Raw genomic sequence first — 14,589 nt, 5'->3', positions numbered from 1 at the left:
AGAGGTGATTCTAGAATTGGTCAAGATGACAACTGAATTTTCATACCAATTTGGGCATCTCCTTGGCCCCATGATCATGCCGTGTGTGTGTGTGTGTGTGTGTGTGTGTGTGTGTGTGTGTGTGTGTGTGTATAGCAGTGTGTGGTACACATTTAAACAGATGAGAATACAAACAGCTATCTAAACACCAGTATATTCAACGTACTCCAAAGGTAATGTTACTATTGTAAGAACCAATTTGTAACCATGGAGGAGTTTCATTGAAAACACAAATTCAGAATTCTAAATTGAGTTATCAAGACCATGTTCTTTACCTATTTGCTTGTTTGTTTATTTGTTTGTTTGTTTTTTAATGTGACAATAAGAAAATGGCAGCCCTTCCTGCCCCCTCAAACTGTTTTCAATAAGGCTATCAAAATGAAATGCTAAGCAAGTAAAATGTGAACAAGAAACTTCAAGGCAATTCAGGTAGAGCACAGGGCATGGGAAAAGCAGGAAGGAGCTATGCTGTGAATAGAAAGGCTGGGTAGCTTATAAGAAGCTCGGGGACTTTCAGGGCATCAGTTTAAGTGGTGAGGTAGGCAGACTGCACATGCTCAGAATGGCCTGGCTCCCCTATACAGAGATTGTTACAGCAGGGGACCATTGAGTCAGAGGCAATGCAGGCCAGGGAAGAACATTTCCTCCATGGATGTTCATGCCTACCAAGATAAGCAAACATTGTCTTGTTCTTGTCTTTGGCCCTTGCTGCCCCACCACCCGACCCTGGCTTGCTATCGTTTGTTCCCAGTTGGCATATAGACAAAATGTGAGTGAAGTTCCCAATTTATTAGTAAATTAGAAAAGAAAATCTTCCTTTGTCCAGACAGCTGCTGTTCAAGAGAAAGCTTAGGACATGTCTATCGCCTCTGCCAACTCATAAGGCTAATAATAATAGTTAAGATTATGAGCACTCTCTAGGGCAGGAGTAAAGTGCTCACTCCTCAGTCATAAGGACCTGACATAGGAAATGGAAAAGAATATGGTGGCATGTATACATCCACAAGGCTGGAGTGAGCGGAACAGGCAAGTCCAAGAGGCTTAATGGCCACCCAGTCAAACTAATCAGTTGACTCCAGGTTCAGTAGTAATAGTGATTTGTAAGGAAGTCTCACACAGCAAGGTAGAGAGTAATAGAAGAAAGATGGCTGATGTCAACATCTGGCCTACAGCATCACACACACACACACACACACACACACACACACACACACACAATATGTTTTAAAAGAAGAATATGGACACTTTGAACACAGCAGATTTATACCCCTTACTTCTACTTTCAGAAAAAGTGAATCCTTGAGAGGCAGATTTGTTCACAAAGAGTTCAAAAATGAGTTAATGATAGGACTTCCAACAAGCAATCTCAACCAGAACCAGTGTGACTATACATCCTGATTGATAACCTCTGACCCAGAATTCAGTATTGTAATTGAAATAATGAGGTCCTTTGTGATCTCACTGTAAACTACAAGAATGCATACCCTTAAGTTTAAAAAACTAGGATAATTTAGGTTTTGTGATTGTGAAGATCACCATTGACTGTTAGCTTGAGAGAATTTAGAATCACCTAGATTGTAAGGCCCTGAACACCTCTGTGTGAGAGGTTCTAGATTAGGTCAACTGAGGTAGGAAGACACACCGTAATCATTAGGTGCATCGTGCCATGGGCTGGGGACCAGCACAGAGTGAACAGGAGAAAGTGAGATGGGCGCCACTCTCTGTCGCCTGTGCAGACGCCATGTGGACAGCTGACTCGTGTGCCTGTTGCCATGTCCTCCTCCCTGCGGTGGGGTGTACCCACCAAACTGTGATCCAAAGTGAATTACCTTTGTCAGGCACTTGATCTTAGCAATGAGGAGAAGTAACTACGGTAGAGGTATATTGCACTTTATAAAGAATGATTACCCAAGTCATCGTGCCTGCCACAACACAGGGCTTTTGTCAAGCAGAGATTGAGCTAAGGACAAAGGCATAGGACACTCAGCAACGCTATGAAGCTCTGAAGACTCCAGATTAGATCTTGCTTTGGAGTTTGATGCTACCCAAAAGCATCCAATGAATTTCTAATAGGGGACTCTGTGTATCATATCTGTAAATGGGCTAATTAATCTTTCTACTATTGCCAAAAGTGGAGCTGGAAGCCACTGTTTTCATGTCAATGGAGGACAACACTGAAATCAATAGCCATGATTGGTTTAAACCTACAAGCTCTCTCCAACTGAGGGATTTAGGAGTGTGGTTACCCTAGGAAAGCAGAGACAATAAATTGTTTGGAGGCAGTCAAGCACCCTTCTCTGAGAGCAGAAACTGTGTTTACACATTGTCCATGTGAGACAAATGTCATGGCGCATGGGGAGATAAAGTGAAGCTTTCCAATTCTGCATCTGCGGGTGATGTCATTGGGAAGAAGAAGAAAAATGCATAATGGTTGAGCAAGGTTGAATTTTGTGTAGGTTGGAGTGGAGAGCAAATAATGAGGACATACACAGAGCTGTGCAGTATATCTGCCCTCAAGGGAAGGACTGGGGAAGGAGCCCCTCTTTACTCATCCCTCAATTAAAGTTCAGGTTGCTATGGTCTTCCAGGGCCTCAGAGTCTACTGGTGGTTGCTGGAGAAATGCAGCCATCTGTGGTTGAGGTCTGTGAGTGTTCTTCTAGTGAGAAGAGCATGGAGAAAGGACACAGCTACATTCATCCTTCCTGTACTCTAGCAGGAAAATGCCAACTTCTTTAAAAAGTAGCAATAATAAAGAAAAGATCATCTGTGTAAATAGAAAATTGGGAGAGAATCTTCTAACACCCTGCAGAAAGTAAGGAAATCTTTTAACATAATTAATAAAGAAGAGTGCAGATAGATGAGCCAAGGCAACATTTGATCAGAGCTGTGTGAAAGATCTGCTATGAATGTGGCAGAGGTATTTTGTTTTTGTTCATTCAAAAAGACATTTCCTGAGACATTACCAAAATATTGCTCTTGAAGGGAACAATGGATCTATCATCAAAGAGACTGCCAGAAACACCTGCTCTCGGTGACCTTGTCCTAGAGTTGTGAGTCCACATTCTCATGCTTGATGCTGAAAGCAGATTCATGATGATGTAATTTCTTATGGGCTTTATCCACAGAATGAACTGGAAGTCTCAAATCCATACAAAGAGAAAGCAATCATTACCAACCAATCAAAATGCCACATAGGAAAGGTAAAGTGTCAGGGGAAGCAGATCAGAGTTTTAAGATTTAAAAGAAAAAAAGTACATCTTGCTGGATAAAATAATTAGTCAGATCTCACAAACAAGACATCTCCTATGTGTCAAAGACCAAGAGGCCTCTAGCCCTCCAGAGGATCAGTGGGGCAACCGTCAAAAGAAAAAATGGGGCATGCCTCAGAACATTCTCTGTAAAGGCTGTCTCAAGCTTCCCAACTCACAGCAGAGCTCAATACAACCCCAGGAATCACCAATCACCAATCACCAATTGGCCTTTTGCCTCATTTATTTTGTGTTTGTTTTGAGAATGAGGTGTTATTATTTTATTGTGCTCTGTTTGTTTTCTATATTAGACTATATTGCCCTCAGATATTAAATATGCATAGCATAATACATGATTTATTAAAGGTTACATTGCTATTTAGGAAACAGTAGGAAGAGCATGAATCAAGAGTTTACCTAGCCAGGGTTTGGCCACATTGAGGCCAACTTCAAGCCTCAAATCCATCAGACAGTGGTTTGTTAAGCTCAAAGAAAGTTATCAGAAGCTGAAACAGAGAAGGAAGACACTGATTAGATCAGAAAGTTCCAGTTAGAAGACATTTATACCATTTGCACTAAGGCTCAGAGAACATTGCAGAAGAGAAGCAGAGAAAAAATAAAAGAGCCAGAAGATAGGGAGAAAGGCTAAGAATATGCCATCTCCTGGGCAAGGTACAACAATGGATGTCAGGCACCTACACCAGCTGTAGGTGCCTACACTAGGTCTTCCCAATGATGCAGTTAGCAGTCATCAGACATGGACTAGGATAGGCTTCAGAGGACCTTACTCCTCAGGATAAATGTTAAACTGCTGAGAGATGTGGACTTACAGGGAGTTACTGCCCTCAGTCTTTGACCCACTCATAACCCTGTCAGACTCCAGCAAATAATTCCAAATTATTGGTCATACAGAGGGCTCAGTGTAAACTAAGGAGGTCACAAATAAGACACAAATCTAGGAAAAGGGGTTGTGGAGGATTAGTAGGCACAGGAGCAGCACTAAGATGTTTGGGTAGTGATCAGAATGTATAGATACATACTTGAAAGTGCCAAGAAATAAGCTTATATAATAAACTTCTGATTATATGAGTAAAATCTCTTTTAGTGAACTATTGTGTGCCATGGTGACAACAGATGTGAATAAAGTATATACTTTTTCTTTCAAAGTTGCTAAAAAAGGGTCCATTTTACCAAGGTGGCATTAAAAATGAGGGAAATTCCTGCTCCTCTCTATAGTCAAAACCAAACACTGAAGGCCAAAAATGCAGAACAAGGAAATTTCCACACCCATGGGAAGAGAAGCCCTGCAGGTCACTCATTTCTGGGCAGCCCAGGACACTGAAATAACATCCCACCCCAGGGAAAGAAGCTCTAATATCATGCTATCATCCGAGTCACCCTGCCCACTGAACACCATGAGTAAGACAGAAGACAATGACAAACTCTGTTCATTGTGAATGTTAAGGTCAGCAAGCACCCATTTAAACAGTCAGGGAAGATGCCCTGTCACACTGATATGTCCAAAGTCAACATTCTTCTCTGGCCTGGCAGAGGGAAGAAGGCAGACGTTCAGCTTGTTGAGAAAACTGGATCATTTAGGCTCAATACAGCTGGATAATTCTCAGTGCTTTTCATCATAAACATTGCTAAAAATATATTTTAAATATCTAAACTATACATACACCAAAATTGGTGAGGTAGTAGATATGTAAACAGCTTGAATTATTCATTCTACCATGTCTGCATAGATCAACCATCATGTAATTACATACACATATGCAATTATTAATTATCAAATCAGTAAACATATATTCATATGGAACAAAACAAAAAATTAAAAACTCTTTAGGCATTTAAATATCTGGGTTTAATTTTTATTATTTTTATATGTGTTTGTGTTTGTGTATATTGCAGGTATAATCATATTTTCATACACATTAATGTGTATGTGCATGCGTGAGTACATGTTCATGCATTTGGAGGATGGAGATTAATGTTAGGTATCTTCCGAGATAGACCATATCATTCAGTAAGGCAGGGTCTCTCAGATCCACACAGAGTTTGCCAGAGGATCTAGCCTTCATTTGTCAGCTTGCTCCAGAGACAGCCCATGCATGCCTTCCATTAGCCTAGAATCTAAGAATCCGAATTCAAGATTCATGCTTAAACAATGAAAGCTTTGTACATGAGCCATCTCTCCAATCCCCACTTTGTGCTTAAAAAGTATCACACACGTCAGAATTCTGTACTCATGTCAGGTACTGTAAAGACCAGAAGAGGACTCAGGTTCTCTGTAACAGTAATAAACACTCTTAACCATTGGGCCATACCTTCAGCCCCCATTTTATCTTTTGATATTTTATTTTAAATGTGATTTTATTTTGGACAATGTGAAATAAAAGTTAAACTTAATTTCTCCCAATATGAATGGCATCTATTAGGGTGATTTACTGAAGGATTCTTTCCATCAGTCTGTATTGCAATAGTTTTAATATATGACATATATGTTCTTGATATCTATTTTATGTCCCAAGGACCATATCATGGTATTTGGTTGTAAATTTTAAATTTACACTTAACACTATCTGGTGAAAAAAAATACTACTTCAGTATGTTTTTGCATACTATTGGCTTTCTAGTCATGTGAATTTCAAAGATATTTGCTACTTTGTAATATAAGCACAAAATGTTTACTATGTTATTCAATTTTAATTATTTCTTCATGTCTTATATAATACTTTATAGTTTTGTTTAGGAAGATATATCTCTATTATAACATCTTTGTTCATACATATTTCATAGTTGATATTGTTTCTATATCTAGAATTTAGTTCTTCATACCTGGTAATATTGATTACTATTTCTATAATAATGTTTTGTTTACTTTTGTATGTATTTTAATTCAGCTTCCATACTAAATTGACTTATTAAATCGTTTTCTAAACTTGAAAAAAGGACTCTCTCCTCCCAATGTTTTTACCAATCTATCTAATTGGGAAATTTTTACTTCACTAGTGAGAAACTCAAAGACAATGTTGAAATAAAAATGGCAAATTGGTGCTTTCTGGTTTTTCTTCATTTGATTGGAAATGGTTTCAATGCTCTCGTTGTGTATATTATTGGAGTTTGGAAAACAGTCTTTCAGATGAATCGTCCTATCTTTATGTGCAGTAAAACCTTATTAAAAGATGGCTCTGAAATATTTTTCTGATGCTTTCTGGGCTGACTGTTGTTATTGTTTCTGTCCTTTTATTAAAGGAGGTTATGCTATCCCAGAATCTAAGAGAGAAAAGGTCACATGAAAGGAATGGTCAGGTTTAAAAACCATACTGCCCAGCTGCTGCCCCTGTGAAACTTTGTCGAGCAACAGAGATAAGCCTAAAGCATTTGTCAGCACCGCAGCATGTAATTCACACGGAATTATGCAGTTAAGAGAGGAAGCACAGATATGCGATCTGGAATCACAGGAAAAGCTCCTTGGAGAATCATGGTCTCTGACAGTGAAGCAAGATAGCTAGAGTTAATTCACGAAATCACAAAAGCAGAGGAGAGGGAAGCTCTGAGAAATGCATTAAAATTATTCAATATTTTCTTTGGAAATGAAAATAAGGGTGACGTCACAAAACAATGCAGAAGACAATTTGCTCTTCTTTACTGGAAATTGGCAGAGATGACTAATCAACAGGCACAAGTGGTTGGCCACAGGAGACTCTTACCCAAGTAACCAGTCTAGAGGTTTTAGAAACTTCCTCATTTTTCTGCTTGAAAGTAAAGATGAGGGGCCCTTTCTCAGACACAAGAGTCATTTGCTTCTGGAAATCTACCCAGGGAAGCAAGTCACATGGCTGCTTTCCTGGGACCTCCTGAAGCCATGAGGGCCAAAGTGGAAGGGAATGAGATTGGAAACTCTAGATAGCTTGTGAGAATGCAGACACCATGAAAATACCCAAACTGGAGACTGATGACAGATCATGTCGCTATAGAAATAACCAGCTGTTACTAGATTCTCAGACCTAGAAGTGATTGACAGTTCCTGGAGGTTCAGTTATTTTGAGAGCATCCTTGATATCTTTAAGTGGTTTTCTTGTGCCCATCCCTTCCAGAATCCAATATGCTTTTTGAGTTCTCACTTGTTCTTTCTGCAGTTTCCTCACGCTACGGTCTATCCACATGCCAGCGCCCCAATCTCTTCATCCTGTCCCCAATCCCCTGGTGAATTGTTCATCCTTCATGGTCAGTTCTAAGGCAGCCAGCCTTGTGTTCCCTTTCCTGATTTCCCACTGGAGAGCTGACTATTCGCTGTTTAAACCGCTAATGCATCTTTACCTTTCTCTCATCCTCTAGACTGAACAGATTTGTGCTTTGTTCTGGTTGTGGACTCCATATGATCAATCCTTCCTCTACCCATTTCTTTCCTTAGAGTCCCCTTTCTTCAATCAGAGTATCACCCCCCACCACCACCACCACACACACGGCTGTTATGGAACACTCACTACAAAAGAGCATTAACACCACTCACTGAAAGGCAAGAGATAGTGGATCGGGTGATTTTAATTTCAGCCACTGTGTATTTATCCCAATGTTGTCTTTTCCACACAGTTTATTTTTTAAATTATATTTATTTATTTATTGTGTGGATGTATAGTGTTCAGAGGACAGCTTGCCAGAGTCCAGAGTCTATTCTGTCCCCATTAGTCTCAGAGATGGAACTCAGACCAATGGAGTTGGTGACAAGCACCCTTACCTGTCGAGCCACTTTGCTGGCCGCCTTCCATACACACATTTTCTAAAATGTGTCTGTCATTACCTCAAGCAACTTTGTTGTCAGCCTCATCTTGCATAAATTATTCACTAGTAGAAAAGCTTGCTCCATGGGAGCTTTCTCCTGACCACAGGCTGCTTCTGGAACTCTCGAGTTTCTGAAAAAGTTCTCTCTCTCTTCACAGGGCCCCGTGATCTGGAAATGGAGGTGCAGCTGTTCATCGTGGCTAACACTTGTAGTCTCCTTGTTATGTTCCAGGCACTTTATTGGGTTCTTGGCACACACACTTCAGGCAGCATTTCCTGTGTATCCTCATAGCTAGGTTTTCTACTACAGACCAGGAGCATGTCCTCAACTATGGCTCTATTGTTTTCCTCTCTCTCATTACCTAGCAATGTGCCGGCACACAGTGTGTGAGCACTTCATAAATGCTTGCTGGATGAATACAGAGCACATGACCTGAGCATAACACAATTACTGACTGCTGACGTGACGCTTCAGTGTGCTCACTGTCTCCTTGGCGGTGGTTTTTTTCCATATTTGTTTTTTCCCTCACCATGGTGGCTATCTGTCAATTCATCCTGTGGTCAGCAGAAGCTGTGGTCTACTGTCTGTGAATATTTCCAGTTCTTGTATTCTGTCAACAATTATTCTGCTAGAATCCTTTCATGTGGTTTCTCTTTGTTTATATTGAAATGGCTTCCACATAGCACCACGGGTCAGATTTTGTGTCTAGGCATGCCCTGCCAACACAGACACACTGGGGTTTCCTACCCATGTCAGGTACACTTCAAGGGACTTACTTAATGAAGATCTCTCAGGCCACCTTGAGTGCTGAGCATAAATGACAGTTTAGCACTCAGTCCTCAAGGGAGCATCCATATCAGTCCTTCAGAGCTCAGGGAGCAGTACAGAAGAGGTAGGCAAAGAACAGAGGAAGGGGAGAGGTGCCATACAATGCTGTCTTCTGGACAGGATATAACCACTGTACTCATGAACTTAAGTAGCTGTGGCTACCTGCAGAAGACCTGCACAAAATGGGGCCTGTCAATATTCCACCATAGATGTGGATAATTTTGAGGTCTACTTGTTCCTGAGAAACTATTGGCCACTAATGGATATAGAGAGAGAGTGAGTCCTTTGTTTAGTGGTATACTCACTGTTAAATACCATGTTCCAGTGGATAACACCAGACTTACACTTATGTGAATAGCCCTAAGTAAACTCTGTGGGTTTCCAAAACAACACGATAAACAAACGAAAGACATGAGACTTTGGGGGGGAAAATGGAGTTTCTTTTGAATGGTGGGGGCGGGGGTAAAGAGGATAACGGAGGCAAAAGAACAAAGGTACACCCTACATATGTATGAAACTGTCAAAGAAGAATTGTAAAATGGGAAGGCAGAGGCTAAGTTGGCAAATGCCTGCTGTGCCCGAATGCACCCCTGAACTTAGCTCTCCATATGCCCAGGCACAGAGACCCTGCTCAGTACCGACAGCCAGGCTCACGAGGCTCAGTAACCAGCCTGTCAGAGGGAGCCAGTGAACTCCAAGCCCAGTAAAAAGCCATGTCCAAAAGAAACAAATAAAGGTCAAACGTAATGGGCGAAAGACACATGGCGTTGATCTCTGACTCCCACGCATGCATGTACATGTGCACTCATCCCCATAAACAAATAATTACACCACACATGAAACACATACACAGGCTAATAATTTAAAATTTGGGAAATAAGAGGAAGAGAAGAAATTTCAAAGCGATTTGCCTGGCAAGTAGAACACATATACCGGTCATAAAGGGACTTAAAGAAGAGAGAAACAACTTAAGCTCCACGATATATAAACACTCCATTATGATGCTTTATTTTAATAATACTTACAGAGAAACAATTTAAGTATTACTGAATCAAAAACGGCTCTAGTCTTTGATGTGTTTTTAAAGTAGTCTAGCCTTTTTATTTTGGCAACAATGATTTATCTACAATTTTACTCTTCCTGGGAATTTCGTGTCAAAGGAGGTATGTGGAGGCTGGGCACGTGTCGGTAAAATACTTTCCGAGAACAAAGTGAGGATTTCTAGGACTCACATAAAAGCCTGCCTGAAGTCCAAGCTCTTGAGGCAGACAGACAGAGGGATACTACAAGTCAGTTGGCTAGCAAGACTAGTCAAATAGAGCAATAGTTTCGGCAAGAGAGCCTGCACATCAGAAATACAGTGGTGGCCAACCAACACCCAACACCAATGTTTAGTGAACACATACGTGTGTACACACAGACATGTGAACCTGCACACATGCATACACACTCAACCACAGGTGCATGCATACCCCACACACATGCAAACATACATATCTGTAAACATTCACATGTGCACCACACATGCAAATGAAAAGAAGCTTTCTGCTAAAGCAAGCCCCACCTCCTTCCGGCTAAAGCAAGCCCCACCTCCTTCCGGCTAAAGCAAACCCCACCTCCTCCTGACTAAAACAAGCCCCACCTCCAATTAAGACATAAAGTTCATTTTTTTTTCAACAGAATATCAGAGTATCAAGTACTTGGAAAACTTAGCAATTATTGTTCCTTCACTTCATTCATGAATTTAAAGTTAAGGAAATTTTTGAGAGAGATTAAAGATGAAATATATAAGAGGTGCTTTAGGGTTTTTTATTATTAAGGTAACTGTTTAATTACTATATACAGTGTTTAAACTCCATCAATTAGGACCTGTTTAAACTTTTGCCATGTGTCTTTAAGGTTCGCTGTCAAAACAGGCATTTGCTGAGAGAATTCACAGCTTCATGAGTAACTGGGAAATCTCTCAGATAGCTTAAAATGAACAGAGAAGGGGGAATACCCTAGCAAAGGAGTGAGGCTTCTCATTCATGCCCAGTGATGAAAAGCTCGCAGTCAACAAATAGGAGACCTCACAAGGACTCCACACAGCCTTCATCACAGCCTCACTCCCCAGCCTCAGACCCACTTCAAAACCTTCAACTAAAAGAAACCCAGCATGGGAAGCTTGCCAACCCTCTCTCTTGCCAAGTTGGCAAAGCCCTGGAGGCTTGAATGGGCTTCTCGATGTATAAGATAAAAGCAGGCATTTGAAGCTTGTGAAGGCTTCCTGGGCACATTCAGACCTTAGGTGAAATTCCATCATCTGCTTTCATTTGTGTGTGATGTTATGTATGCAGATGGCACAACTTAGGCCTCTAGTTGCAGGCATAGTTTTGCTAGGAAACCAGGAAAGAAAGAAAAAAAATCTTAAGCATGAATTAGAAAAGGCGTTTCCCCTTCAAAGCTGCCCTTTTCCAGCTTTGATCTTTGCCTCTCACAACTATATAAACTAAGACAGGAGAGGACAAACTTGATTTCAGACAAGATTTTCCTCTGGAGTAGAATGTGCATGTGCTTGTAAAAAGGTAAAGAACAGACCCGAGTGACAGCAAGAAGCATGGATTCTGAGCTCAGGTACGTTCTTGCTTCTAAGCAGCAAAGCCTAACCCATACATTTCTGTGCATTTACAAATTAGCAAGCAATTCAGTCTACTTTGATGACTTTAACTCCCTCCTGACCTTCTACCTTCCCTAACCGGGATGGTGCAGTGTAATGTGGTCGGATCCTCCTGCATACACTCTCGGATTCCTCTCATCTTCTGCTGTGCATCCCCAATAATTCCCCCACACTGAATCCTCTCATTTCCTGACGGTGGAAACTCTCCTGCTCTAGCAAACCCGAGCTCTCTCCCTTCAGATGGCAGTCACAAAAACTGAAGAGCAAAAGACTGGCTTTCTGGAAATTATTCCCAAAGGTCTCGTTACATGTAATCTTTCTGTACATATATCCTATTTATGGAAAAGAAAACATAGTCCCTGTTCGGTCTAGCTAATGGTGTAGAAGATGGGCCTTCACAGACATGTTTGCCACTGCGTATTCTTGAGTTTAATGATGAATTTATATACTGAGCCAGAGAAATATTTCAGATCATCTATGATGAAAGCCACATTTAGAGTACAAAAGTATTAAAGGCCATAAATATTTTTGTCAGACAAGGGGCAGTCCTTTTCTAAAAGGAGTATATGCACATGCATTTTATCCAACTTGCTTTTCCACAGTCCTCCTCGGTCCTGCCAATCCTCATCACTGTCACCATCACAACAGAATTCCTGGATAACCAAATGTGTCAGCGCCTCAAAGACAAAGTAGTCTGCTAATCGATAAACTCTGAAATTCTCCTGTTCTGCTTCACCAAAATACCCTAAGGGATTGTGAGCAATCGTGTATGTAGCTTGAACTGTCTTCAGACAAAAGGCAGCCTCCTCTCTCCACATCTTTGGACCTCTCTGGAGCTGGTCGCGCATAGCTGTGCACTGCCAGCCACTTGTTCACCACCTTTCCTGGGGTTCTCTTGAAACATTACTTATCTGCTGTTTCTTGTAATATTCAGGTATCAAAAGCAAACTCTCCGCCTTCAGGGGTTCCCTTAAGATTTATGTGAATTAAATACATAACCAGAAGAGGGTTTCTTTTAGGTTCTAATTCAGGACTTTCAAGGGAACCTATGAGATAGTACAATGAGAAACATGTTCTTTGTTCCCACTTGAAAACAAAAACCAGTGACGCAGACTGGAGAGCCAGAGGAGGGTGAAGGAGCTGGTCTATTTGATTTCTTTTCATTATCATGTGCCTATCATAAACACACTCCAATTATAACTTCTCTCGAGACAGGACACGGCTTGCTCCAAATCATTACACCATTCCATCACTCCCATCATAATCTTGTAACTGGTCCAAGTCATCCCCATTTGATGGCACTAAAATATTCAGAGAGGAGAATTTAAAAACTGGCAACACTTCTATCTCAGATTCCTTAAGGGGGTGAGATAAAGACACAAAAAATTAGTATGTTTCCTTCTCAGTCATATGGCTTGTGAGGATAAGCACTTAAGTCTCCACATTTCTTTATCGATCAAAAGGCATTTATATCTACACTTAGCAAAGAATTCCAGAGTCCTCTAAATACTTCAATAACGAAACAGTTTTTCCTTTCTATATAGTTTTCTGCCACTGCTAAGCTTAAACCTAAAAAGATCACACGCTTTAACTGAAGGTAAACTTTGAGTTCAAGCAGAGCCTATGAATCCACACACTTCAAATGCCACTGCGAAAATACTGGAAATCATGCCATTTCCTAAGGAAATCAATCTGCATCCTAAAATGCCCTTGATTTTTGAGTCAGATATTGATTTGTTCTCATGTTTCTAAAGAGCTGGGACTTTAAAAAAAATGTAAGTATGAGGTAGAAGTAAAACTGAGATTTTAATCCTGATGATTATTCATACGGAGGCACCTTGCTCTACTCATATACACACTGAGATAGTCAGGGATCATTAAGACCTGCAGGAGAACTGAACATGACAAAATTCTAAATTCACATTAGAACTGAACAGTAATAATAGGTGATAATTGTTCATTATTAATAATGTGCCAGGGATTAACTTAGTTTGTACATAAGCCTGAGAAGTAGAAAACTCATCACATATATACATTTATCACATGGCTATTCCTCCATGGGAATGTATTCTTGAATGTATTGCACAAATATACTAGGTAGTAACCATATTTTATTCATCTTTGTCAGATCCAAACACTACAAAATAGCAAATATAGTAATTTGTCATAAGATATTACAGTTTGCCTCTGCTCTAATAGTTTTAGATACAAATTATAAATAAGTGAATAAATATATTTTATAAATGATAGTGATATTTTTACTTCAATTCTAAAATGTCATGTATAAAATGTGATAACAGAAGTGAGAAAAAGAGAGATTTATTTTTTATTTATTTTTTTACTCAATTTTATTAATTGTTGGCACAAGTTGCTCAAAATACTTTATTTTGACTTTTTAAATTTTTTCCTGGCTCTCCTCTCTTTTGTCCTTAGCAATACTAGCTTGTGTCATCCCTTCTCTATTTTCTTGCTTAGTCAATCGCATGACTCACCTTGGAAATGTTCTATGTGTACCTAAGAACAAAGCCTACTTTGCAGTCACTTGCTGGACCATTTTGTACGTGAAAGGAAGGCGTGTTAGTCAATCATATGGTGACAGGTTCTTTTTTAATATCTTAGTTATGTTATGTCTACATTAAATTATTTATCCAATGATTCAATTACTGAGAAAAGGATTCACTTCCATGTTTATTATTAAATTGTCCTGAGAATAACATATTGAAATTTGTAAGAATTATTATTCTGTTTTTCCTTAAGTTCTATTGTTTTGGCTCCATGGATTTGAGCTCTCTCACTAGATGTGCATGTGTGTTGCTAATGGTTACCTTTTCCTGGTGAATTGACCCTTTCAGCACTATGAACTATCCCTCATTATAGTCTACTAATATATGTTGCCTTAGAGACTACTTGTCTCATTAAGTTAGCCACACTAATTGTCATATAGGTAGACATACGTTTATCCTTTTATGTTCAAATATTGGAACTTTTGGATGTAATATATTTGTTTTACCATTGTGACTTTATATGA

General features: G+C 39.9%; 1 protein-coding gene across 8 annotated transcripts in view; it reads right to left on the bottom strand.

Moving 5' to 3' along the window:
* Macrod2 (mono-ADP ribosylhydrolase 2) overlaps positions 1–14,589 on the bottom strand; it is a 2,017,257-nt gene that overhangs the window by 1,557,065 nt on the left and 445,603 nt on the right. The gene's annotated exons all lie outside the window — the stretch shown is intronic.

The sequence above is a fragment of the Rattus norvegicus genome, chromosome 3, assembly GCF_036323735.1.
Source record: "Rattus norvegicus strain BN/NHsdMcwi chromosome 3, GRCr8, whole genome shotgun sequence".
In the NCBI taxonomy this organism is placed as follows: Eukaryota; Metazoa; Chordata; class Mammalia; order Rodentia; family Muridae; genus Rattus; species Rattus norvegicus.
Note: the sequence above shows the minus strand (reverse complement) of the source record. Positions and strands in the feature narration are given on the sequence as shown.